General features: G+C 42.0%; 1 long non-coding RNA gene across 1 annotated transcript in view; it reads right to left on the minus strand.

The window, feature by feature from the left end:
• Nucleotides 1–1,863: 1,863 nt before the first annotated feature.
• LOC137211184 (uncharacterized) overlaps nt 1,864–25,681 on the minus strand; it is a 63,499-nt gene continuing 39,681 nt past the window's right edge. Inside the window, exon 7 of the long non-coding RNA XR_010936939.1 lies at nt 1,864–3,167. This is a non-coding gene — a long non-coding RNA (uncharacterized lncRNA). The remainder of the gene's footprint in view (nt 3,168–25,681) is intronic.

A 25,681-nucleotide genomic window follows, 5' to 3' on the forward strand; every position in this document is an offset into this window, starting at 1 on the left:
GTTAGAATTCACGTTCTCTGGCTCCACCCCAGCGGGACCAGCAATGGGGGTTTACCAAGCTCTCCAGGTAAATGGGATCCTGCTAGCTCAGAAGAATCACTATTTCACTGCCATTGCCGGCCCAAGTGCCTGCCCTGTAGACCATAGTCACCCTACGTGCAGAATCCACACCTCCAATCACCCTAATGTTCCCAATGTCTGGCACATTCTGGGGGGTCAATAAATATTTTCTGAATGAACAAAAACATGAATGAAGTAGCTTCCTAAAGGACATTGCTTCTTCGTCTAAATTCCTTTTAAACCAGGAGTCCCCAACTCCCGGGCCACGTACCGGTACCGGTCCGAGGCCTGTTAGGAATCAGGCTGCACGGCAGGAGGTGAGCGGCAGGCCAGCGAGTGACGCTTCATCTGCCGCTCCCCCATCACTCGCATCACTGCCTGAACCATTCCCTCCCCCTGCCGCCATCCCCGCCCCGCCCCCACCCCCACCCCGCCCAGCATCCGTGGAAAAATTGTCTTCCACGGAACTGGTCCCTGGTGCCAAAAAGGTTGGGGACCAATGTTTTAAACCATCCATTTAAAACATCCTAAAACTATCATATAAATAGGTACATTATAAAGCTTAAATAAAGAATCCATCCTGCTGCAGATGATAGATTAACCTTCTTTAAAGCCCTCAACATGTACTTCTTAATGATTCCCAGAGGCTTCTAGCTACTGATGTAGCTATATCAGTGGTTCCCTCAGGGACATGTGGAAATGTCTAGAAACATGTTTGGTTCGGACAATTTGAACGTCTACTCACTTGCATCTAGTGAGTAGAGGCCAGGGACGCTACTAAACATCCTACAATGTCCGGGACAGCCCCCCACCCCCACCCCGCTCAAAGAATTGCCTGGTCCCAAATGTTGATAGTGCCAAGACTGAGAAACCCTAGTCTATAGGAGTGATTCTGAAATAACTAGTGATAAGGGTGGAGTGTAAATTTCTGAGAAGTTGGGTATCAGCCATCGACCGTCACAGAGCCTCTCTTCACATAGCACTCTTTTTTTTTTTTTTTTTTGCGGCACGCGGGCCTCTCACTGTTGTGGCCTCTCCCATTGCGGAGCACAGGCTCTGGACGCGCAGGCTCAGCGGCCATGGCTCACGGGCCCAGCGGCTCCGCCTCATGTGGGATCCTCCCGGACCGGGGCACAAACCCACGTCCCCTGCACCGGCAGGCGGACTCTCAACCACTGCGCCACCAGGGAAGCCCTACATAGCACTCTTTAATCCAATAGTTCTCAAGCATTTTCCTCCTGAAAACATTCTTTGTTGTTTTCCTCTTCACAGACTTATGCCTTAAAAGCAATCTTTCAAAGATAGAAAAGTACAAAGCTAAGGCAGAGAAAACAGCACCACCAAGCAATGACGCGCTGCCCTTGCATTCAGCCTCCTGCCCAAAGTCTTCAAGCCTCCAAAGGAAGAATAGGAAGATGAAGAAGGAGGGGAGATTGGTAAAGAGGCACAACTAGGTCCATCCATCTGGTTCAGGGTTGCTGCCATTGAGCAATTATTCGGGGCTATTTTAATATGTTGTTTCCCCTTCTTTAGAACTCTCCCACGTGCCCCTAAATGAGCTGCCTTTCAGATGAACAAGTACCGTGGAGGCCTCCCAGATGCAGCAGGGCAGGTCTGTATGGGGATGCTGCAACAAGATGATGCTGAGGGCCCGACACACTCGGCTTATCCCCTCCAAATGCAAGGACTATTTCAGGCAAAACCAGAACTTTCTCTGCTTGTAAAGCCCCAGTTATGCTACTGAGGAAAAGTGAGGGAGTGCTGATGATTTAGTACAAAACTTTATTTGAAAGGCAACACAAACCAAAAATCTACTGAAGGTGAATGAATTGTGTCATTGTCACCAACTGGTGAATTTTGCATTGGACGTGGCAATGTAATGGGTTAGTGTTACTCAAAGTGTAATCGTTTGGTCCGAAAACAGGTAAAATACCTAGAATGACCTATTCCGGCTATGTGACTTGCTGAAAGTCAGTGCTGGTGGTGATAATTTTAGATAAATAAAGCCTTCATTGGTCCTAAGAACTTAGACATTCTTCTTTCCATAGAATTTTTCACCCAGTACAGCCAAAATGTGTGATTTAGTATATCATCCCACCAGGATTGCATCCCCCTTCTTCGACAGCATGCTATGAAATTTCATACTTAAATCCTTCTGTAATTCAAAAGTGTGTAATGAAGGTCTTAAAACCTAACCACAATAAATAAAAATGTATTTGGACTATTCTAACATAAATTGTATCTATGAGAAACGAAAATGTGTCAAAGATCTAGAAATATTGTCTCTAAGTGAAATGAAAAGGTACACTTTGGAGAACACACTTAAGAAATACTTCTTTCAATATTCAGTCATGCACTTGGTTATTAGTATATTTCACTTTCATGTTGTTTTTCCTTAGCAGAAAATAAATATTTAATAAATTTGATTGACGTTGGGGCCGACTGGGATATCATGCCAATAAATTTTGAAGAACCAGCTAACAGCGGAATACTGAGAAATGCAATGTCACTTCATCACGGCAGAAATAAAAATAGTTTCAATTTTTCATAACGTTTAACCATCCCATGAATCTAAAACATGTTGTTTGACAAAAGTAATTAAAGTGTGGACATGTTGAGTTATTTTGATATTTGAAATGAGAGCTTGTCTACCTTACAGTTCTTCATCCATCAAACTTCTTTTTTTAACTTGAAGTGACTTTAAAGTTACTAAGACACAGTCACCTTGAAGACTGGTTCTAAAACTTGGATAAGCAGTCCTTGTTTGTTTCAGTGAGATTTCCTCGCAAGTAAAATAAGGTCACGGGCTCATTCATTTTCACGGGAAACTGAGGACATTGAGAAAGATCTGGGATAGGCAAAAAGAGGTCATCCTCAAAGGCACTACTTGGATGGATCATATAGACACAACCAAGGAGTCTCCTCGTGGCTGGTTCCAGAAACATTTTAGGAAACAGGAAGCAAAAGCTATGTCATTCTTGAAATAATACACACGATCTTAAACATGATAAACTTGCTTAGAAGTGGTGCCTCAGGTACCCGTAAAATATCTTCATGACACGTCCATGTTATGTTTGTAATATCCTATCTTCTTTCAAGTGGCCAGCCTGAAAAGATATTTCAATGTCAATAACACTACTCAAGTTATTTTGATTACCAGAATTATTGATGGCATGATAATTGTGTGCAAAATGCAATGCTAAATGGTCCAAGGATGTAGGGCATGCTTATAACTGCACAGACATGGATCTCAGCTTTCACACGAGACGGCTGGTGTAGTGAAGAACTGAATTTACCTTCTTCTCCAGCAGTGCCTCTCAGATTGTGGTCCCCAGATCAGTACCATCCGCCTCACCTGGGAACTTGCTAGAAATGCAAATTCTTGAGTTCACCCCAGACCTACTGAGTCAGAAAGTCTTGGGGTGGAACCAAGCAATCTGAATTTTAGTAAACCCTCCAGGTGACTTTGGTGCACACTAAAGTTTGAGAACCTCAGTTCTACAGCAGCAGTTCTTAAAATATTGTCGCAGGATCCTGGGGAACCCTGAGATCTTTCGGGGCTGCAAGGTCAATTACTTTTATAATAATACTAAGATGTTACATACATTTTATGCTGTGTCAACATTTGCCCTCTTGGTATAAAAGCAAGGATCAGTGACTTCAGCTGATTCTTTAGCACCAATCAAGGCAATACAGTGACACCAAACTGTATTTGTAGTCAATAAATTTTTCAGCAGCACAAGCATGCAAGTCAAAAATGTTCATTTCGGGCTTCCCTGGTGGTGCAGTGGTTGAGAGTCCGCCTGCCGATGCAGGGGACACGGGTTCGTGCCCCGGTCCGGGAGGATCCCACATGCCGTGGAGCGGCTGGGCCCGTGAGCCATGGCCGCTGGGCCTGCACGTCCGGGGCCTGTGCTCCGCAAAGGGAGAGGCCACAACAGTGAGAGGCCTGCGTACCGCAAAAAAAAACACAAACAAACAAACAAAAATGTTCATTTCACTTAAATATGTTGATTACACAGTAAAAAAAATTATTAAAACTTGACCCTTGAGTAGGTATTTTTTATTATTCTGTATGATGAAATGGGAAGAAAGCATGAAGCGCTTTTGTTGCAAATCCAAGTCAGATGGGTTGTCTGAAGGAAAAGTACTAGTAATATCGAGTTGTGAGCTGAACTAGTAGCTTCTTTTCATGGAATAATATTTCTACTTGAAAAAACAACTGACAGACGAACTATGGTTATTCAGACGTGGGTATCTGGCAGACATTTTCTACAAAATGGATAAAATGAGGTCATCACAAGAGAAACAATTGACAGTATTTGTTGCCAAATGTTGAGAACAAAAATTAAAACTTTGAACATTTGGTGTTTGCCCTTGTGAGCTTAATAGTTTTCCAATACTCAAAGTGTTTTCTGATTAGATCAGTGATGGTACTAACAAATATGACTTTTTAAACATCAGTAGGAATGTGTGCTCTGAATAATTTATCAAATTATGCACCAGTAAAAATCCAACCAAAGCACAAGCTAGTCCAAAGGCTTTCAAAGTAACAGCACGTGGAGAGTTTAATGGTGTGATTTCAAGTTCCATGTCACACCTGACCTTTCCAAAATGATCATCTGTTGAGTTTTATTGAAGTGTCAAAGAAGAACATCCGGACTTATCTCAAAAGGCTATTACAGGGCTTCCCTGGTGGCGCAGTGGTTGAGAGTCCGCCTGCCGGTGCAGGGGGACGCAGGTTCGTGCCCCGGTCCGGGAGGATCCCACATGCCGCGGAGCGGCTGGGCCCGTGAGCCATGGCCGCTGAGCCTGCACGCCCAGAGCCTGTGCTCCACAACGGGAGAGGCCATAACAGTGAGAGGCCCACGTACCGCAAAAAAAAAAAAAAAAAAAAAAACAGGCTATTACAGTAATCTTCTCTTCTTAAACCTCATATGTGTGTGAGGCCAGATTGTTTTCCCTTATACTTAAACCAAAACAATGGATCACGGGTAGATGGAATGCAAAAGCAGATATGCGAATCCAGCTGCCTTCTATTAAGCCTGATGTTAAAGAGATTTGCAACTTGTAAAACAACGTCATGCTTCTCACTTTCTTATGTGTTGGAAAATAGCCTTATTTTTTCATGCATATATGTTGTTTACTGATCTGTCTGTCTGTCTGTCTATCTATCTATAGAGAGAGAGAAAAAGAGAGAGCGTGTTCATTCTCTACACCTGCTATAATACCAGCTCAATAATGGTAGGATTTTTTTTTCTTTGATTTATTGCTGTACCTCCAGCACCTAGAACAAGGTAGTAGGTTCTCAATAAATACTTGTTGAATGAATAAACAACTGCAGAAATGAAATGAAAGGCAGAGAAAGAATGAAAGGAAGAAGGGAGAGAAAAAACCAAGACAGCCTCACAGGAACTTGTTTGTCACTTTTTCCCAAGTATCTTATAAACAACTATGAATAAAAAATTATTTTATAGGAGATAGGAAGCATGGGTCTACCTTCAACTTACTGCCAACTTTTGAATTACATAGGATTTCTTTGTAACACTGCCTTTCAGAACACAACATCCTGCTAACTTTCAGAGGTTTTACAGCTAAATGAGATTACGTGACTCTATACATATTCTTCAGAGTAAATAGTTTATAAGTTCAAGATGTTACCATGATAATTATTTTATGTTGCTTATATTGCCTTGAATTGTGTTATTCAAACAACTGACACGTTGCAATGGCTCTTCACAAAGCAATAAGCCATCTTTGGAAATCTAAAAGACATATTTTCTGAAAATATACATTTCTGAAGAAAAAAAATTATCGTATGTTATATTTCTTTCTTTGGAAGATGCCGTTTGAAATTCTGAAGACTGACTGAGACCTTTACCAGGGCTTGATTTGCTATTTTCTATAGAAAAAGCCTTCTGAAGATTTGATAGCTGCTCTCAGAATGAAGAGTAATTGCATAATACTTCATGTTTACAGCAGAGAATTGCTGTTTTGTCATTTAGACCTGCAACAGTGCTGTTCTACACAATGCAATGCATCAGAAAAGATTCAATAATCATTCCTTAACTGGTGTTAATTTGACTGACAATAGACTATAGGGTGCAACTGTTGAAAAAAATCCCAAGAACTGATGTTTTCAATTCCACATTCTTTTAAGCAAATAAAATACATAAATACTTAGAATGAATCTGATACAAAAAATTCCAAATGCCAAGCAAGGCTTCTTTCATTCCTCTTTATAACCAGGTGGCAGGCAGACAATATTATTTCACTGTTCAAGATGGGGAAACAAAAAGCAAGAGACTTTCAGATATGGAGCTAATGATACCAGTCATGATAGTCACCTGTTGCTCACACGTCAACTTCTATTTTGAAAATCCTTTACACAATTTCCTTAGAATGGTTCTGCCTCCTTAAATCATCATTAGCAATATTTATCTTCAGAAACGTCTAAAGCAGTCATCATCCCATGCCTCTCAAAGATTTGGCCCCCAAAAGTGCAAAAAGACATTGGACTCAGACTAGGAAAGAGAAGTTAACTTGCCTTCAGCTGTATATCATTCTGTGAAATCTTAACAATAAAGTTCTGCACTGGTATTTTACTCCATGTTTAAGAAAATGGAATGTTCTTTCATTATTTTTCCCACCACCATTAACTTTTCGTAGAAGGTAAGGCTGTAGGTGGCAGAATGGGCCTTTTGGAACATCAGGACTTAATTACATATGTTGTATCACTCCGTGAATGAACGAATGAATAGTGGAACTAGAGGTGACAACATTTCTGTGGGAAGAGAAGTTTTTAAAACAGTTTCCAGGACTGACGGTGGCATCCATATTTGTACATAACGCAGTAGTAATATCATCATATTTTTGAAGATAATGATAAGGAGACCGTTTTCCAGAGGAATAAAAGCTGAGGAAGAGATTGGGCCAAAGAAAGAACTCATTTGAATGGCGTCAAAGTCTCTGCGACAAAGTCAAAAGTCAACAGGAGGATTTTGTTACAATACCGGAAAAGGCACCTACCTCACAGGAGAAGGCTCCTGTGATCACGTGAGAAGGTAAGTGCAGCAAGAGACGCTTGCTTCCACGCATAACTTATTTTCCTGAGGAACTGACACAGGCCTGGGCAATGATTTGGCATTTATTTAGTTTTAAATTTTTATTGAAATATAGTTGATTTACAATGTAGTGTTAGTTTCAGGTGTACAGCAAAGTGATTCATTTATAGATATAGATATAGATACAGAACTTTTTTAGATTCTTTTCCATTATAGGTTATTATAAGATATTGAGTAGAGTTCCCTGTGCTCTACAGTAGGTCCTTGTTGGTTATCTATTTTATAGATAGGCGTGTGTATATTTTGCATTTTAAGACAGAAAAATGGAAGGGTATGGCATGCTGGTCCTTCAAGACTGAAAGCTAGAATGAGGCAGAAATGTCCCGTGAAGACATTCTGACCCCCGAGGTCAGGGAAGAGTGTGGGTTCCGAATTTCAAACTTGCCTGATTTTTACTCAATGTTGAAAGCAGCCTGGCATCTGCTGGGTGTCCAGGTGGTGTGAACAGGCCACAGCCTCCTTGAACACACCTCTAACGCAGACAAGAAGGCTTAGTTCCAGAGCCCCGGGCTTGGTCTACCCCAATCCTGGTGCAAACAGTAGGATGAAGATGCTCAGAGTGGCCACTCAGAACTTCAAGCGGGTGAAGAAAGCTTTCTGAATGTTCCACTGTAATATCCACACTCCGAGAGAGCATCTGCTGCTGTACCCTAATGTATCATGTTAGCTGGCATCTCATTTCCGGGCTGGTAAGTACCTAACACATATGAATGAGAAAGGGGGCATTTGCTATTAAAAGTAGGCTTCCTTTAATTAGAATTTTTTATACTTGAGTCTCCTAGTTTATGAACCCCTGTGATGGATGTAGCTTTGTTTAGATAATTGCTTGAGATGAGTGAATACCCCAATATTTATTATGCAAGGATGTCAAGGAATTATGAATGGACGCAAATAGTTCCATTGGGCAAGCGCTCTAATTAATAAAGCCAGTTTCCCATGGTTTCCTGTGTGCGAGAGCAGTACCAGGGCTCTGTGGCCAGGTAACTGATGCACAGAACAGATGTTAGTGGTAATCCTGAAAAAGAACTGGCACGGGAGGAAAGCTGACTGGACTCAACCCCTTTTTATCTCTATCTCCTCTCCCTTCTCCATCTTAAAGACCTGGATCTTAACAACACATTTGCATAAAACAGCCTTTCCCCCAAGAGCTGATAGTTTAACCTCTAGCATTTACTGACAATGGTTTAACAGATTACCTCTCCTGGGGATTTTCTTGGGGGGGTAAATATTCTTAAACTAGGAACAGGACCAGTCTAGGGCTAGTCTGTACATGCTGCATACCGATTGATAAAATATCCAAACATCTCCATACCTTGTGGTAAACAGCAACCGATCACAAGCCCTAAGTCCTACCCTTACGTTGTGGAAGCTCGTCACTATCAGTAACTAAAGAGTGAATGTCCACCAAGAGTCCTGAGGCCCAGATCTCAGCCTGGCCTCTGTTTTTATCAGAAATTTCTTGTGCCTTACTGGATGTTAAATATTTGGAATATGACTTCTGGGTGCCTCATTCCATCCCCAAAACTTAGATGCTTGATTTTTACCCACAACAATGCAGAGCAGATTTTCTCTGTGGGCTGCAGGAATGCCAGGGCACCTTTTCACCCCCCATGTAGGCATCCATCTACCAGAGCAGTCCTGGGAGGGAAGGTGGAAGGAAGGGCACCATTGTGACCTTGAAATAGATTAAGTTTGGGTGCAGCAGGAATGTAAAGCAGTACTAAGTCCCCTGTAGGTTCAGTGTTTTTCTGTTTAATAAGTCACACGAGCACGACCATGTTCCCGGGTATTTTGATAAATGCATGCTTTACGTCACTTAATCCTCACATGAGTGAAGTAGTATAATGCCCATTTTACAGATGAGTACAATAGTTTTGCCTCTCTTATAAGGAACATGGGATGTCACCCCTATTCTAAGAAGGCTCCAGGATTCCTGCCCCCTCACGTACACACGATAGATAATCTGATTCCCCTGAGCATGACCAGGACCTGTGAATATGATGTACTCTCACTCCTATTATTAGGTTACAACATATGGTAAAAGGGAAGAGATTTGCAGATGTCCTTAGGTCCCTAATCTATTGGCTTTAAGTTAATCAAAAGGGAGATTATTCTGAATGCATCTGATGGAATCAGGTAAGCACTGCAAAAGAGATCAGAGTATAAAGAGAGAGATTCAAGGCTGCAACAGACGCTGTCTATCGGCCTTGAAGAAGGAAACTGCCTGGTGTGGAGAGGGTACGTGGCAGAGAACATCAGGCAGCCTCTAGGAGCCGAGGATCGTACTCCCACCACCACAGGAATTCTGCCACCCAGTGGAATCCAGCGAGGACCCTGAGCCTCAGATGAGATCACAGGCTCAGCCAATATCCTGACTCTCACCCTGGTGAGAACTTGAGTTGGGGACCGAAGTAACCTAGTGCACACATCAGACCCATGGAAACTGCGAGAAAATAAATGCATGATGTTTAAGTGCTGAGTGCGTGGTAATTTGTTACGCAGCAGTAGGTAGCTATTGTCCTAGGCCCCAGAGGTTATCCACACGAAGGTGATACGTGAATACTGAGAGACAGTTTGTAAGAAATATATGAAGTAATCTTTAACCTGCCTAACCTATACTATCCCAGTGTTCAATTCGTACTCGGTGTTGCGTAGTTAATAGGTTAATGGGTACCAACATTTAACCTAAATGTTAATCAACAGAAACGGAGGCTTAAATGTAACCTAGCAAATTTTTGATATCTACTACATGCCAATGAGCAAACTAAATGATGTTGAAGTTTTCATAACCACAACAAAAAGAGAAATGGAATCATTGTGTGCCCCATAGCGTATTAAAGGTTATGTAACTATTTATTATAATTAAGTTAGTAAAAACTTAGTTAAAATATATCTTGAAGGGCAGCGTGATTGAGAATATCTTCATCCTCTTTTTTTCCTAAGTCAGTGAGCCTACACTGGGTGAAACAGATATTTGTGTCAGGCAACCTGAAAGCAGACCAAAGATAACTGAGTCCATTTGGATTCAATATTATTGTGTATCATCTACTTAGGCTGATTCAAACAAGTATTTCCTTTTGAGGCTACTGTAATGGACATAATAACACCACCAAATATGGGAACCAGACCATCAACATCTTCTATATTACAGTGAATCTGGATTGAGGCCTTGAGACATATATGCTCAATATCTGTCAGCATGCGGGGCTCACAGGTAGAGATGGGGGATGCTAGGCTCAGAAACTTGGAGAAAGGACCTCTAGCCTTCAAGGCAGCATTGTCAATTGAGCTATGCTTTGTTCAAGCATGAGTCTCCCTTCAAGACTGGTAACTCCTCTCTCGCCAAAGTTAACAAGGATGCAGAATTGTTCTGCTGCAGCTCCAATATGCCTGCTTTGGGGATTCTATCCACCAGAATCCTCATGGTGCCCTGATGGGATCTCACCTAAGACAACTGGATGAAGCACAAGCATCACGTTCTGCCAGTGGTTTAGAGGCGGGTGGGGTGAGGGATGTCTCCCAACCTTGCTACCAAGTCAAGCCCCTTTGGGGACTGGAGGTGTAGAACTAGTAGTCATTACACCTGGACAAGCAAGACTGTGCAGGTAAATCAGGTCTCACGCTCACCCTCCTTATGCGGGTAATTGATCAGAGCAAAACTCAGCCACTCTTGCAGACATTTGATGCAAATAAAATGGACAACAACCTGTTAGTTGAGTGGTGAAGTCCCAGCTCTTTCCTTCTGGTGATATGAAAACTCTGGCAGTAAAGATGGACTGTGCAAACAGCACAGTGTTTCGGTGGCTTCAAGTGGTCAAGCGGAATCAGGTTGGAGCAGGCTTCACAGGACCAAGTGCTAGGCCAACTGCTGCAGGCCAGGGACAGTGAACCTTCTGACTAGGGACAGAACAGAGGACGGTTCCGGGTTTACCGTCTGGAACGTGACCCCTAAGGTTACAGGGTGGAGGTTCTGCTACTCTTAGAACCCATTCGTGCGAGATCAGGAATAACTCAAAAATGCTTGAGCCAACCCATGGTTCTTGAATACCAGTGTTATGGATTGAACTGTGTCCCCGCAGAAAGATAGGTTGGAGTCCTAACCCACAGTAGCTCAGAAGGTGGCCTTATTTGGAGATGAGTTTTAACAGAGGCGGTCACGTTAAAATGAGGCCATTAGGGTGGACCCTATCCCAACATGACCGCTATCCTTATAAAAGGGGAAAGTTTGGAAACAGAGGCAGACATGCACATGAGGAGAACGCCACGGAAGATGACGGCAGAGATTGGGGCGATGCTTCTACAAGACAAGAAGTACCCAACGATTGCTGGCACACCCCCAGAAGCAAGGAAGAGGAAAGAGTCTACTCAGAGTCTCAAGGGACCACAGCTCTGCTGACACCTTGACTTCATACTTTTAGCCTCCAGAATCGTGAGACAATACATTTTAAGGCACCCAGTTTGTGGCACTTTATTTCAACAACCTGGGAAACTAATAAAGCCACATTCACAAACAAACCTATTGTCATAATTGACGTGAGCATATTTGAAACTTGAGGGCGTACACACCAAGAGACTCCAAGTTCCAAGTAACTGAGCACGCACAAAAGTGAACACCAAGGAAGGGTGTGACTGGGCAGAAGGGGAAGTGGATGACATGAGTAAGGAGAAGTGGAAATGAGTGACAGGGGACAATAGTTTGACTATGATGTGTGCCTCTTAGACACTTTCCAGGAAGCACACTTTGTTCAAGGATTTTCCATCTCAGGACAGACTGGGTGATCACGGCACAGGCTTCCCTAGGATATGCAAGCTGTGCAGATGCGTTCTCATCAGAGCAAAGCCAACATTACACCACGATGTTTCATGCAGACCTACAGAGGTCACACAGGTCAGGAGGACCCCTTCCCGTCCCTTGAAGTCACTGACATCCTGGATCCTATCCCACAGTGACTGTCCTCCACTTTTCTCAGTAATCAATGGCATTTATCTGTTTGACATTGTTTGGGTGACCAGAGCTTACTTACTCTGAGATATGTCCTATAAACTGCTCACTTTGTAAATCCCCCCCACCCCCTCTCAAAAATAAATAATCAACATTTCCTGATTCACTTCTCCTTCCTTGGAAATTACCATGTAAGAATTTCCACTGGAAAAGGCGATCCTTTCCCCTGGAGGAAAATGTTATCTCCCCCGCACCAACCCCTGGAACACCTGACGCCCGTACTCTCATTAAGAGACATCCTCAAAGCCTTCCTCAAGAAATGAGACCCGTAATTACATGTCCTCAAAATAATAGCTCGATAAAAATGACAGATTTGGCCACTCGTGCTGTTGTTTTGTCTACATGACCCCAAACAGCCCTGTTGGCTCATAGCGTCACTGAGTTAATTGGTCACACCTGTTACAAAATGTCAGGCGCACCCTGAGTTTGCAACACAGCGCCGCGTGCAGCCTCGAGGGAGGTGGGCGTGGGCAGGCTGCTTCCCCTTTCGGGTTATCACGTTGGAAGCTGGGCTGTGAAGTCATCTCTCCCCTAGGGGTGCTGATTAACTGGCCCAGAATATCTCCTTCAGCCTCAACTTAACGCGCAGGAAACTATTTTAATACAGCACGAAGTAAAACTAAAAACAACACGCACTTCATCCGACTCCGTCCCTTTATCCAAATCCTCTCCACACCTTGGAACCAACTTAATTCTCAGCTCCTCCAGAAAAATGTCCTCCAAATACCTTTTCATCCATCTCTTTCTTCCTTCACTTTTCTTGTTCTTCTTTTTTTTTTATTTAATTTTTTGGAGTAGAGTTGATTTACAATGTTGTGTTAGTTTCTGCTCTACAACAAAATGAATCAGTTATGCATGTACTTATATATATATATACTCTTTTTTAGATTCTTTTCCTGTATAGGCCATTACAGAGTATTGAGCAGAGTTCCCTGTGCTATACAGTAGGTCCTTATTAGTTATCTATTTTATATACAGCAGTGTGTATATGTTCTTGTTCTACTTTTTTTTTTTTTTTTTCCTGTACGCGGGCCTCTCACTGTCGCGGCGTCTCCCGTTGCGGAGCACAGGCTCCGGACGCGCAGGCTCAGCGGCCATGGCTCACGGGCCCAGCCGCTCCGCGGCACGTGGGATCTTTCCAGACCGGGGCACGAACCCATTGTTCTACTTTAAAAATCACTCTTTGGGCCAATACTCAGATGCTGCCTTGTGTAATTACTTAACAGTTTCATGCATATTATTTCTATTCAGTAATCCTCTTGATGGTACTAATCATGATTTATATTTAACTGGGGTCACTGTCCTCCCTATCTTGTCTAGCCTCATGCCAAAAAAAGGTAATTATTCAGTAAATAATTGCATTAAATGATGACTCTAAATGGATAACTTAGAGCCTGTCCTAGTGCTGTAAAATTACCAAAGTATGTGCGTCTTTCAATGAAATGTGCATTCTCTGTGTTTTTGACAATTCCTAAATGGAATTTCTAGAATTCCTAAAATCCATCTGCCTGATAGATACTCCTCTTCAAGATCCTAACTCTAAACTCTTTCTGGAATCACATCAAAGAATAAACTTAGGGATTGTCAAGGTCCAGCGCCCTACATGTATTTTCTTTTACTCTGTGTGCATTGCAACTTCATCACATAATTCTGTCTTTCTTGAAATATCCACATTCTGCATGGATAATCTTATTTTGACCTTCAGTTCACCTTTGATGGGAGTGCTGTTTGAGAAAACTCTTTTTATTTTAACCACATCTGGTCCTACGGAAATAATAAAATTGATTGAAACATTTCATTAACAACTTTTCATCCCATTCATAATTTTATGTGTGTCTACCTTAAATTTCTCAGAATCCTTCACTGATGACTCCCCATATGCCAATCTGCAAGAGGTCTCAGTTATTACAAGTATCTTGGGCTGGCTTTTTCCCTAGACTCAGTCATTTGTTCTCGCTAAAAATCTTATTCTTAAAATCAGTTGACCTACCATTAGTTCAGCTTGACTCCAAACACAAGTTCAGCTATTAAATCACTCTAAAAAATGGACTAACTTTCTTACAGATAATCCATAACAGGGGTTCTTGACCTGAGATCTTATGTTCTCTAGAAGTTGTGAACAGAATTCTGTGTGTGTGGATATATTATTTTTCTAGCTAAAGGACCATATCTTTATCAGATTATCAAAAGGTGTATGACTCCAAAAGAATAGTGAATATTCTAGAAATAGGTGCTGAGCCAGGAGCGGAAACAAGGAAAGGTCCAAGATTTTTGAAATTTCTGTTGATATTTTCATCTCCTGAGTTTGCAGATGTGTCCTGCATTGGTGATAATATATTGATATCTAATTTTTAAATGAGCAGCCATGTATAATTATTTCAGAAAGTTTAAAGAAAGGGTGCAGGGCGACAGGAAGATAGAAGATTTGATTTAAATATGGAAATATTTAAATAAGAAATCTGGACCCCTTCCAATAAGTTTACATTCTGACATGAGGATGGTCTTAGGGATATATCTTCATTCTTTAATAATGTGAATTTCCTGGACATCACGCACTCACATGTAAAGTCCAAAAGTAAAGATATAATGACCTTCCTTTTATCTGTTTTTCCCATCTCAATATCAAGTGTAATTAAGAGTTGATTCTCAAAGAAGACATCATACAGACAAAATAAACAAAAAAATATTGAAAGCCCTCGAGGAGGAAAACAGAGAGGAACACGAAATTATCCTCTTTTAAATCTTTTAACCTCACTGAGACTCAGACTGCGTTTTATCCATGAAGAGGGAATTAAGTTAGATATTCTTTAGGGTCCCTTTCAACTCTCAAATCCTTGGATTTCTGTGATCTCGTGACTTCATTATTTTATTCCCAGTTACAATAAGTGATTTCAGCCTCAGCCTGCTGAGAAATTCTATGCCTGTGTCCCCCTACACAACACTGTGGGGTCTGTGTACTGTGAGGACCCCCAAGGATGTCTCAGTCTACGGAAGCTGAGGACCAGCAGAGGGTGAACTTCATCAGTAGAGTTTGCAAACAAACATGAAGACACCCACACAGACACCTCCCTGTGACGGCAGAGTGGCTGCAGGTGTGTGTCCCTCCCCTCCATCTCACCATCTGGGTCGCTGAAATCAGCCAGGAGTGGAGTGTGGGATTTTTAACACAGTGGTTGGAAAATGAAAGGCATGCATAGTACCATCTTGGGAATAATGTGATTCTGCAGCGGCCTGACATGACAAGTAAGTGCAGCCTGGAGAGCCATGCTTGCCAATTACGTCGGCAATTACTGAAGTTGTTTTCTCCCATTTGGATATGAAGTGATCACAGGAGACACATACAGGGTGAAAGCGGGAAAGCTTGCTCAGAAACACAGGTTGTCATTTGGGGGACATCAGATGAGCATTTTAGAAAGTACCCCTGTGCCCTGCCATGATGCAAAATAAATGAATATTATGCAAATGTTTTCCCCTCCCAGTTGTTGGAAAACACAGAAGACCTATGCCTGTATTTAAAAGACAGTCCAGCCCGACTGTGGTTATTACTGCTCCTGGAGAAATAGCAGTCCACAAATGGGTTGCCTCAGGAAAAAAAAAGAGAGAGAGAGCCTGTGCGCCATTTCTTTAAGTCCTAGCTACAACGTTAGAGGTGAGAAGACCAATAATATTTATGGGAGAAGCATTGCTTTTCTTATGTCATAAGAAGTTAGGAGGTGGATGGGAGAGTAGAAGGGAATTAGACTTCCCAGGAGAAGTAAACTAATTTGCAACAATTAAAGGGAGTGTGTAGCTCTCCCTCTGCCTAGACTAGCATGCACCTCACCGAGCCACGGCCTTGCTTCTGGCTCTGCTCCCTCGCAGGCAAAATGGGCGTAATAACGTCAATCATTCCTTATTCTTTTACGGAGTGTTCTGAAAAAATACAAATTATTCAACAACTGCAAAGGAGTTTAAGATTCACAATGGAGTATCCCCTTGGGGTTATCAATGAGAGTGAGGCCACCATCCCACAGAGATGCATCAGGCCCAGTGCGGCAGCTCCTGGAAGCACATACACCTTGAACGGAAGTCTAGGCTAAATCATCTTGTTTTCCACTCAGAAAAAGGAGAATGTTCTCCCATAATCAGCCCTCCCTCCTCCAACCTCAGCTTTCTAGACCTGGGTGGAATAGAGCCTTTCTGTACATGTAGGCTAAGACAGGGGTGTAATTGGAAGATGGAGGATAAAGAAGCATTTTGTGTGATTACACTTCACATCTATGACTCTACTATATGCCTTCAGAGTTGATCTTTCCACTTTTACTGTGTCATCTGCTCTGATGATAAGCAATTGTTTCAGTTCCCGTGTACAATACAATTAATTGCACACTGTGTTGAGGATTCCGAGTGTGCGTGAGCTCTCAAAGGAGCCTCATCTTTATTCTGCTGGGCTAGGCAAATTCTGAGGGGTATTTTCACCCGGGTCATCTCAGGGGCCCCATTTTAAGAGGGAAAGATCAATGAGAGAAGCAGCCATAAGAAGAAACATTTTATTGAGCCCGCATGTAGGGACTCATGGCAACTTTCAATGAGGAAGTGTAGGATTAGAAAGATGACAAAGTTGTAAAAAATTCATCTTGGTTATTGTTTTAAGGCCTCCATTTACTATATATATATATATATATATATATATATTTTTTTTTTGGCTGTGTTGGGCCTTCATTGCTGCACACGGGCTTTCTCTAGTTGTGGCGAGCGGGGGCTACTCTTCGTTGTGATTCACGGGCTTCTCATTGCCGTGGCTTCTGCACAGGCTCCAGGCACGTGGGCTTCAGTAGTTGCAGCACCCAGGCTCAGTAGTTGCAACACATGGGCCTCAGAGCACGCGGGCTTCAGTAGTTGTGGCACGCGGGCTCAGTAGCTGTGGCTCACAGGCTCTAGAGCGCAGGCTCAGTAGTTGTGGCATGTGGGTTTAGTTGCTCCATGGCATGTGGGATCTTCCCGGACCAGGGCTTGAACCCGTGTCCCCTGCATTGGCAGGTGGATTCTTAACCACTGTGCCACCAGAGAAGTCCTCCATTTACTACTGAGAATGACTCCTCATTCTTCCTGAAGGCCTTGAGTCTACCAGGCCTAAATAATATGACTTTACTATTTGGACTTTCATTAGCACACCTCTCAGAGTCTCATTAGCATTTACAACCATGAAATGAATGTAATTCATGGTTTTTCACAAGAAAGCGTGTATAATTTGAAGGTTTGTTTTGCTACTAAAATAATTATCTACCAATTACTAGTGGGGGGGTGGGCATGGGGTGGGGGAGGAAGGAAAAGACGAACGTGCTTTCTGTTTAGGGTTAATTATCTTGCCAGAAGTCACCCTCCACTGGCCCAAAGTGCCCCTGTCAACGTGAATTTGTACACCAGGACATGACACGCCTGTCTCCATCTGGTGCTGCACCCATTGCACAGTGCCAGAAAGCCACATACCAAAGAACGGGCTCTTCTTAAAAACTACCTTATTTAAAGAAAATAGTTAATACCAGAAATGTAGAGTCTTCCATTATGCCCAGAGGAGTGTCAAAAGTACTGTTTATCCCATATCTATTGTTTTCATCATGTAATTTCTAAAAAGTAGAACCTAGGGGTAATTATTGTCTGCAGATTATTTTCATATGTTAAGATTTCATTTCTCTGACAATGGGCATTTTTTCGGAAGTCATCGAAGGCACATAGGTGAGGGCTCTCCCTCCACAGCTCCGACCGGCCCGCCCAGCTGTTATCTTTTAAGTCTCTGTCTTTTTAAAAACTTTATTTGAACTGTAATGGAAATACCATAAACTGTGTATATGTAAAGCATACAGATCGATAAACTTTCACTTACGTATGCACCCATAAGACTATCACTGAAATCAGGATAATCAGCATATATACAGAACCCCCCAAATGTCCGCATGGCCTTTTATCATCCTCACTACTGGCCCTCCCTGTGCTGGTTAATTTTATGTATCAATTTCTCTGGGCCACAGTGCTCAGATACTTGATCAAACATCATTCTGGTTATTTCTGTGAAGGTGCTTTTTGGATGAGGAACATTTACATTGGTAGATGTGAGTAAAGCAGATTGCCCACTCTAGTGGGGGTGGGCCTCATCCAATCAGTTGACTGCCTGGAGAGAAAAAGAATGAGATCCTCCAAGAGGACAGGAATTCTGCTGGCAGATGGCCTTTGGACTTGAGCTGCAACATCAACGGACCCCTCCAGATGTGGGGAGCCAACTCCTTAAAATAAATCTACCTCTAGCTCTATCTGTACACATCCTGTTGGTCCATTTCTCTGAAGAACCCTGACTACTATAATACACTCCCCAATCCCTCATCAGCCCCATCCCACTCCCTACCCTAGTCCCAGGCAAACACTGATCTGCTTTTTGTCACGATAGATTAGATTGGATTTTAAAGAAATGTATACAAATGAAAAATTACAGTATTGAGATTCATCAGTGTTGTGGCGTAGTAATAATTCATCTTTTTATTGCTGAGTCATGTAACATAGTATATGCTGTATATGCCACAATATTTTTATCCATTCACTTGTTGCTGGAAGTTGGAGCAGTTTCCAGTTTTCGGCTTTCACAAAAAGACTCCTGTGAACATTTGTGCATAAGTCTTGGTATGGAAATATACTTTCATTACTCTTGGGTGAAGGCCTGGGGGCAGAATGGCTGTGGGGTCATATGGTAGGCGTATGTTGCTAATAGGCTTTTAACTCTGTGCTGTTCTCTATTATAGAAGAGAGAGACCAGGAGCCCAATTTATCATTCTCCTATAAATCCTAGTTACGAACTATGATTTATTTCATTCTTGGAGTTTAGCTCAACTTTTTGAATGACTATTTACAGGTGTGTCTTTGAAAGCCTAATGGAAATAAATCTCAACTCTCAAGTTCTAAAAACAACCTCATTATAGTTAAAAAGAGGATTGCTTTACATTTAACTCTAGTCAATGAAGAAGAGAGTTCAAATTCAATAAAGAATTACAAGCTTTTTGTAGGTGTCAAACATTTTAAATATATGCCTCAGTCTGAAAAACAAGTCTAGTTATTTCTTCCTATTACTGAGTAGTCTGTAGTTCAATGTGGGACTTGGTTGAACCAACCAAACCAGTATTTATTGAGAAAAATGCTAGGCTTTACCATTAAAACAGAGTTGCGTGAACGTGCAGCAAATTACCTGGAAGCTGACAATTAGGTAGACTTGTTGAATAACTAAATTATATCAAACTGTTTGCCTTTCTGCTTTTCTTAGATTCATTCGGATTTTTTTGCCTTCCTCAGTATCAGGGGAGTTTGTCACCACTCAAGGTTTTCACGATCTGATCTGTAAGCTTATCTTTCAGAATCTTCCTTGTTGGCGAATGTAGTGACTCAGAAGGCAAAGCATATTAAGTTCTGGGACACAAAGGGAAACGGTATTTGAAGTGGTGTTATCATTGCTCTGTAAGTGAATTCCTGGCTTATCCCTAGCATCAGAAAGATAATTTAAAAATACATAAAATAAAGCCAATCAGTTATTGAGCCCTAAGGCACCATCAGATAGGAATCATAATAAATCAGGCTGATGGCCTTCAAACAGCCCCCGATTTTCCTTACTAATCAAATGAGATCAGAACTCAGCCATCACTGCAGGAGAAAAGCCAAATTTAATTAGCTTATCCCATGGTGTCATTTAGTAAATCAAAAGCCTTTGAAAGGCCAATGAATCTTGCCCTTATCATCTCATTATCTTCCATCACTAACGAGGTATCATCAACCAGCCCCACAGAAACAGTTATTTTAGTGTCAGGCAATAGCTTGCTATAGCTAGTGACACTTTCCACTTTAGAACCGGTAGTGTGTAGAAAAGTCTACTCTCTTGTTTCCAGTTCTGTTGTAATCCTTTGCCTTCTCCGTGACTCGTGATGGAAATAATATTTTCCCTCCCTTATTTAATAAATGGTAATAAGTAATGATGCCATAAAATTCATCAATGTTGGTATCTACTCCAAGCATAGTCTTTTAAGTAGAACCTGACTACTGATTATTGTATTATCCACTCAGTAATACTTATTGAGCCCTACTATGTGTCAGGCATTCCATGAGGCACTCATAACATTAATATCCCTTCCTAAAGGGCTAGTTCACTCTTTGATATTTACTTTGGCAACAGGCACGAGCTCCATTAAAATGATGCATGGATAACTCTATTTTTAGCTTTTTGAGGAACCTCCATACGGTTCTCCATAGTGTCTGTATCAATTTACATCCACATGATCCAGCAATCCCACTCCTGGGCATATATCTGGAGACAACCATAACTCAAAGATACGTGCACCCCAGTGTTCATTGCAGCACTATTTACAATAGCCAGGTCATGGCAGCAACCTAAGTGTCCATCGAGAGATGAATGGCTAAAGAAGATGTGGTATATACATACAATGGAATATTACTCAGCCATAAGAAGAATGACATCATGCCATTTGCAGCAACATGGATGGACCTAGAGATTATCATACTGAGTGAAGTAAGTCAGACAGAGAAAGACAAATACCATACGATATCACTTATATGTAGAATCTGAAAAAAAAAAGTTACAAATGAACTTATTTACAAAACAGAAAGAGACTCACAGACATAGAAAACAAACTACGGTTACCAAAGGGGAAAGGGGAGGAGGGATAAATTAGGAGTTTGGGATTAAAATATACATACTACTGTATATAAAATATATAACCAACAAGGACTTACTGTATAGCAAAGGGAACTATACTCAATACTTTATAACAACCTATAAGGAAGAGAAAATGAAAAACAATATATATACATATATAAGTGAGTCACTTTGCTCTACATATGAAACTTACACAACTTTGTAAATCAACTATATTTCAATAAAAATTAAAATAAAATAAAATTACGCATTGAACACATAGTATTTGAGCATCTACTCTGCATGCTTAGGGTTTACTGGGATGAGACATAAGACAATGGGGAACTTTCAAGGTAGCCTCAGAAGTGCTGGATTATAGCTGACTGGCTAAGTAAACTGTCAGTAAGATGGGGATTCACAGGAGGGAGAGCCAGACGGCTGGGGCCAGAGACATAGCTGCTGGACAGACGAGTCGGCCCTTGAATGGCTGCCAGTGTATTAGGAGGAGAGGACCCTTTAGGGGAAGTTAGCACTAGAGCAAAGGCACAGATGCAGGAATGTGTATGGGGGCTTTTAGAGAACAGCAAGGTTACAGTAGCAAGTGTATCAGGGCTGTGGTCCCCAGACATTTTTTGGCCACAGACCCCTTTAAGCATACCATGATAGGGTGATGGTAATAATAACAATGCTATATTAATGCTAGCAGTAATATAAATGATAACACGCACATAATTTCAATGTGCCTTCAGTGTTTTTCACATAAGTGGTTTTTACTAATTTAAACTTCACAGCCCCATGAGGTCTCACGGTCAAGCTCTCCCCTTACTAGATGACAAAACTGAAGTGTGAACAGTTCAAAGGTCACGCAGCCAGAAATGTGTGACCTGGAATCTGGGCTCAACACCACCCTGCCTATCCAAGCAATAGGCTCTTTTTCTAGAATAAGGAGCATTCTGTATTTCTACACAATTTCAGAGGGTTCATGGACTTCACAGATCCCCACGACCTTGGTCGCTGGGTTGAACAGTTTTGATCTATGGGGTGGCTGGTGGAAATGTTGGATTCACATTGATAAATAACCTCAAATGCCACCATTAGGAGCTCTCTGCAGGAAACCAGAAACACTGAACATTCCTAGCCTGGAAATGATATGGAAAAGCAGTTTACTTTAAAAAGCACAGAAAGACAGTAACAGGTGTGACCTGATTAGCGCACCTGAGGAGCTGCGTCAGGCACTTTCAGGTATTATGTTATTTAATCCTCCCAACAACATTGTCTTCTTATGTAACCCTCCTTCCCATCTTTTTTCTTACAGGTAAGGAACCTGGTCACCTGAGACTGTAATTTTCCCAAGGTCAGTGCCGCCGCAGAGTTTGCTCCTTTCCACCCCCTCCCCAGCTAACGTAGAACCTGTGCCTCTCACCAGCCCTGAGCATCCTTCTCCCAGTTTCTGTGAACTGTCTGCTAATGGCTCACATCGGCCACCTTCAGAGACTGGTCTTGGCCAATGTGTTCACTGCCCAACTAACAGCCAGAAATTCCCTCGAAAACCACCACCAGCTCAAGGCCAAGGACTGGTGTGGAAGTGAGGCAGGCTGGGACCCGGGACCCTTTGCTGCAGCGCTGCAATGCTTGCACCTGGACAAACGTCTCCTTGAGCTACAAAATACAAAGAAACTGTATGGGACTAAAAATAACTGCTAGCATCCCCAGTTGGGGCAAATTTTGGACAAAAGATACAAAGAGACCAAAAAACCCAACTGCCACTTTTGAAGAGCCCGGAGCAAAAGCAGGGTACTGCGCATGTCCCCTGCACTCAACACCAACATCACCTAAGCCACCCCTCCAGCCTGACCCCTGGACACACCCCTACCCTCACCCCATGTAAGGAACAAGCTCGCCCTCCTTCAGGGAGTGAGCAAGAAAGGAAAATGATTACTTGTTTTCGCTCCCCCCCCCCCCCGCTCAGCAGGGGCCCCAATAAAGTCCTGCCTGAATTTCTTGTTTGGGCTCTAGTCAATTTCTATTGATTGGGGAAGGCGAAGAACTCTGGTCGGTATCAGAACGACCAACGCCCAGGACTTAGTCTCCGGTCTGCACACACCCTCCAGAGCTCCCGCAGAACCCTGGGTCCTCATGTCAAAACCCGCAGACCCGCAGAGTCTGGGTCCTCATGTCAAATCCCACCTTTGCCCAGCTTCGCCCCTTCTCTGTCCTGCTTTCCTGGCTCCATGGAGTACTTCCTAATAAATTACTCTCACTCACATCATTGGCTCAGGCTCTGCTCTTGGGAGAACCCAGACTTAGCTGGTCATACCAGCATTAAGACTAAAAGGACACCGAGCCTGGGTCTGATCTGCCTTTGCTCTCTACCTTACATCCCAATAGCCAGCAGCTACAGAATTGTAAAGAAAAGCATCTAGAAATGAATTATTTATATAGAGCTTCATTTTGGCAAACTAATTCTGTGGACTCTTACAAGTGGGAAATGTATTAAATAAAAATATTGGAAGAGAAAACTAACAGCAAGAATTATTGTGTATTATTTTTAATATGATTTCTAATGACTTGATTTTCAGGTGTGTGGTTTACAGATATGGAGATTAATAGACCATTACTAAGACAAGTTGCATGAACTTGCAAAACCTTCTAATACTAGCCTAAAGGTAAGAACTTGAGTCAACTTCAATGATGAATGACAGCAACTCTAAAGGGAATATGATAAGAAATTGTACCAATAATGCACAATCAAAACTCCCCAGTAGTCATCTCTGGATTTTTGAAGGTGTACCTCTTCTTGTCCCATCCCTGATTCATGGATGGAAAGGTCCTCATTTTTGTCACATTTGGTAACGACATGTGGAAGCCATGAAGTTCCATCGTGTCAGTGATCAATGAACTGTGGTCACCGCAGATATAAGTGTAGCCACTGGTGGCAATAACATGAAAAAGCAGAAAATATACAGTTCATTTCCAGGGGTGTATGTCTATGCATTACGGTTCTGCGTGTTTTTCTTTAAGAAAAAAGAATACTTTACTTGGATTAAAGTTCTGTAAGACACAGCACTTGATGAAATTAAGCATGTTGATCATCATAATTTAATACGTAGCCGGTTTTTCCTTCGATAAATCATGGATATGAGTATACATATTTTTTTTCTCTAGAGCGCTCACTGAGACAAAGATATTCAGATTTTGGAAGAGAGATTTTTCTTTCCCTTAGGAAAACCTCTACTCGACATGACTTTTAAAAAAACATTACCATTTGTCTCGAGAAAAGTTAGTTCCCTTAAGCGAACAGGAAAAAAATAAACAGGACTCTTGCCCCGAGTAGCACTTTTCACAGGTTTATATCAAAATATTTTATAGCCTTTTAAATTAAGGGTTGTATTCCTCCATTAGACACATATATGGTGTTTTTCTCCCACAAGAAGAATTCTGTGAAATGGAAAGAATCGCAAAGCAGAGAATCCCCAGAAGTGGGTCTGAATGAAGTGTTTGGACGAAGCGACCCCAGATAAAGCCGCATCCTCTTCTCAGGAAGGAAGTTTTTCTTTCCTATCACAGGCCCGTGCTCCGCCGTGAGCTTGTGGGACATGATCTGAAATAGCGTGCCTTTGGCCATAATACATAGGACTTTTCACACAAACAATCAGATGGTGAATCCCAGTTGGGAAAAAGAACAATCTTCTTGAAACATAAACATCACCAAAAATATGAAGAAAGCTGTAAGAAAAGTAGTTGCCTTTGAGAACATCCTTTTTTTTGGTTTGTTTTTGGTTTTTTAAAGGAAGCAGTGAGTCTTCTACCAAAACCACCTCTGGCTTTCATGAAGCTGCTATCTGTAACTCAGTTGTTTCTTTTCAACGTATTAAACATGACAGGTTTCATCTTTTGGTTTTCTGGAGTTGATTTGACCAGAATCTCTGAAAACGTACTTGTGGGAACTTCTGTCAAGTGCCTGAATGACAGTGTGAAAAAATGTTTGGAGAAGGAGAAAAATCAGTGCATATGGGGCTGAATGACAACTCCTTAAGGGAAACCTAAAAAAGGAGATTTCTAGCCAAAATGTTTAATTACTGCCTCTTCAAGACAGGCCAAGCCATCTGTTGGCTGGGATCTTGTCCCCACCTTTGGGGGGTGCTTGGTGATTGGCTGGCCATGTGTGAGAGAGCCATCTCCAACTGACATCTGTCATCTGTCAACTCCCCAACTGTAATGATGGGCAAAGTTGCTATCGGCTGTCAATGGGCCATATGGAATGACGAGTAAACGAACAGACCACATCCCAGACGCAGGGTGTTTCACAGGCAAACCAACCACTCACCAGCCCCTCCGGCTCCGAATGGAACCATAGGGTTTCGTTCTGCAAGAGGACATGAGGGAAGTGGGGTCGTGGTTACACATTAGAAGCTATCTCATCTTAAATCTTTACTGGAAAATTGGGAGATTGGGATTGACATATACACACCACTGCATATAAAATAGATAACGAATAAGGACCTACTGGACAGCACGGGGAACTCTACTCAATACTCTGTAATGACCTATAGGGAAATAGAATCTGAAAAAAAGTGGATACATATCTATGTATAACTGATGCATTTTGCTGAATCAGCAGAAACGAACACAACATTGTGAATCAACTATACTCCAATAAAAATTAAAACAAAATAAAATTTAAACTTAAAAAAATCTTTACTGGAAAGGTGAATGGAATACATAAGTAAATAAGCCTGAAAATAAGTCCATCAATGAACTCATAAATGTGTATAGGTTAGGGTGGAACTATAATCAGTCTACACACAGAGATATGCTAACATGACAAAC

The sequence above is a fragment of the Pseudorca crassidens genome, chromosome 18 (genome assembly GCF_039906515.1).
Source record: "Pseudorca crassidens isolate mPseCra1 chromosome 18, mPseCra1.hap1, whole genome shotgun sequence".
NCBI classification, from domain to species: Eukaryota; Metazoa; Chordata; class Mammalia; order Artiodactyla; family Delphinidae; genus Pseudorca; species Pseudorca crassidens.